Below are 3,326 nucleotides of genomic sequence, written 5' to 3' on the forward strand. Positions count from 1 at the left end.
AGATTTCTCTGCACATGCCTAAAAAATTAAAAAAGATTCCTTTCATATTTGAATTCAGTGTAGGTCAATTTTTAGCTAATCAGTTAAGACAAAAAAGAATAGATATTCTGAGGTAGTCATCTGATATAATATCATTTACATTGAATTATTTCTACTTTTTTCTTCATCTTGGACACTCCAAATATTAATGTCAATTTACATGTATAATTCATTCCTCTTCATATATTTTTCAGTATTTTCTGTCATCACATATTTTAGGCCAATACTTTTCAAAGCACTCTGTTTTTCAACCCTGAATATTACCCTCCAACCCTGCATCTCCAAGAATCTTTCCTTTGGTTATTTTCTACAGATAAACTTGTTAACTTCTCATTCTTTGGACTTATGGTTCTAAGCATCATCCCTCAGGGACCCTTTTGAAAGTTTTGAGTATTGCACATATGCTTAATTAAATGGCCAAATAATGGTAAGGTTTCAAAGTCAGAGGAAAAATTTTGGTCAGAAAATATGGAGAATTTTGCCACTCTTCTCTGAAGAAGTTCTCTGCATAGACAACATCACCTTGTAGAAGGGCAGTCTGTTTACACACTTCTACAAGGCAGCACACTCACTGATCCTTAAAGACAACCTAATGGATTGAGCTGAGGAGTGGGGTGAAAACACAAGCAAGAAGAGTATCATTATGCCTGGTCACAAAAAGTTTTTCCCAGGAGGAGAAATGTTAGGATAAAACATCCTCCTCCTGTGAAATGTGTTACTTAAAAGAATTCATCTTTAAAACTGAGATGTCTGTTCATATTCCTCTATGTGTGGGTATAAGCCCAAATAGATTCAAGTACATCTACTCTGAGCTGCCAGGGTCCTGGAAGCAGAGTTGATCAGCCACTCTTCCCACAGGAAGGATTCCCCTAAAGAATTCAGGATTCACAGCATAACCTACAAGCTGTGTGACTGAGTAGTTTAATTTTTAAGGTTCCTCTCTGGTAGGCAGCATCTTAGGCTCTGGTACTTTCTGTCAATATTATGTATTTTATGCAATGATTTTTTTCACAAACCAGCAGCATTTTTCCCGAGACCACTCAGAAAAAGCTGTCTTTTCTCAGGAAATGTATGAGAAACACAATGCTTATCTCTGGCTTCTCAATTCCACTGTGGGAATTGCCTAAAGTTACCAGCAGCAGTCACTACTGTGTAGTACCAAAGCCTTTCAGTGGAATCTTAACCTAAATTAGGCATTAGCTGCCTCACTTAAACCATCTCGGCCAGATAGTAAATTATTAATTCAGGTAATGTTTAGGAAGTGTTTTGATGTGGGAATGGGCTAGATCACACTCTGCTGTGGGAGTTTATGGGTAGTGCAACCTCCACAAGGAATGAGTACACTTGTACCTCAACAAAGCAAGGATGGATCCAGAGAAGGGGCAACAGAGCCTCCTTTCTCCCCTTTTGAGCACTGTCATTCAGAAATGGGATGAACTGGCAGGGGGTGGCTGTCCCCAACAAAGGGGCACCAGGAGAACTCCTGTCCTCCCCAACACGCCCAGAGGCTGTCAGAGTTCTGGGCCTTCTAAGGTTGGGTTAGGAAAGCTCCCCCTTGTTGAGGTTGTGCCTTCACTGCTAGACTTTGCCTTAACACTTCGGGTCTGGACAGAAACTCCAGTGCAGCAAGGTCAAAGCCAATTTGAACTTGAAACCAAATATTTAAATCCTGAGGGGATTCAGGGATGGGGAGGGGGGAGCAATGGGCAGAAATGACTGCTGTTGTATAAATACATGAAAACCCGTAAAAATATTTACAAGACACAGCTAATCTCAAGATAACATTATTTTGGCCATTGTAAAACTGACTCATCAATATAATGGAGTATATTTTTGGTTACTTTATTTTAACTTTCTTTTTTACAGTTAATATTTACCAAGTCTCTGGAGACTAAAATTACCTCACCCTTTTGCTTCAGGTCTACAGCTGCAGTCTCTTGCCTCACCATAGAAACGCCTGGAATGCAGCATTGTGTTTCCTTTTCTGTTAGAAAAATAAGGGAAGCTGAAGTAGCAACTACCACCAAGACAGAGAAGTGCTTTTATAAGTTACTAATTAATAACTTAAAGCCACTTTACTGAGTGGAATATAGGTGACTTTTAGGTACTTTAATACCTTAATAGGCAGTAATTCAGCCACAATATCTGGTTCATCTTACTTGTCCTCAGAATATAAGTTCATCTGGGTGTATCAGATCAACAACACTTAAAATTAATTTTTTCATAATTAATCTGGAGAAGAACCATTTGGCTTTTCAAAGCAGCCAATGATTATAGGGAGATTTCATCTGAAAGTTCAACACACCACTTACAGAGCATTTGAATTTCAACTAGTTAAGTTGAGCCCCCAGACACTAAGGCATGGAAAATCTACAGTTCTTTCAGAAAATCTTGGCCCCTTTTTACTTCAAGAATTCTTAAGCAGAGTGAAAGCTGTATCTCTCTGAGCCAAGAACTATATCTTTTGAGCCACGCCAAGAAATGAGGTAGAAAAAGATGAAAAAACTTGTAGTCCCAGAGTTGATAGGGGTTGGCTTTGAAAGGGCTTCTGTGATCCTTCCCATTACAGTGCCATATGACTGGAAGGAACTACAAATGCTGATATCTTTCCATAGTGCACAATGACAACTTTTTGTTTCTTCTGTTACTATACATGAAAATCACAGTAACCAAAATGTCATATTCTGTATTTCTTGGAAAAAGATTGTTTTTATACTTTGCATTTGAATGCAGAAGTGTTACTGATTGCTATTTGCCTTTTGGCAACACTGCTATAACTTAAGCCTAACAAAGTATTACTCAGCTATGAAGACAAGACTTGGACACACATTGAGTGTTGATATCAGAGCATAGTACCATGGAAAATGAGTTTCCTAGGAACATAAAACACTGCTCATTATTTACTAGTCTCAGAGTTTAATATAGGGAAATGACATATATTACTGTATTAGATAATCCGCAACTGTTATAATAAAGTATTCTTATGAGGGTTGCTTGAAGCAAAAGAATGGGCAAAATTATATTATCTGTCTATGACATTATTTCACCCTAGTTAGAATTGGGGCTATGCTTCTTTCCTGAGCATACAATCTACAGTTCTCAAAGCTGCAGAGTCGCTGTTAAATTAAAAAGCATTGCAAATCATATTTGCATTAGATCCTTAGAACCTACCTTGGTCATAGCAGGGTCAGCCCCTCAGTGTGCAATGCACAGAATAAAGTCATGCAAAGAAAGGTCTCCTGCTGTTCCCCTTACCTGTCAGATGATTATCCCTGTCCACGAACAAA

This window comes from Prinia subflava, chromosome 1 (genome assembly GCF_021018805.1).
Source record: "Prinia subflava isolate CZ2003 ecotype Zambia chromosome 1, Cam_Psub_1.2, whole genome shotgun sequence".
Taxonomy (NCBI): domain Eukaryota; kingdom Metazoa; phylum Chordata; class Aves; order Passeriformes; family Cisticolidae; genus Prinia; species Prinia subflava.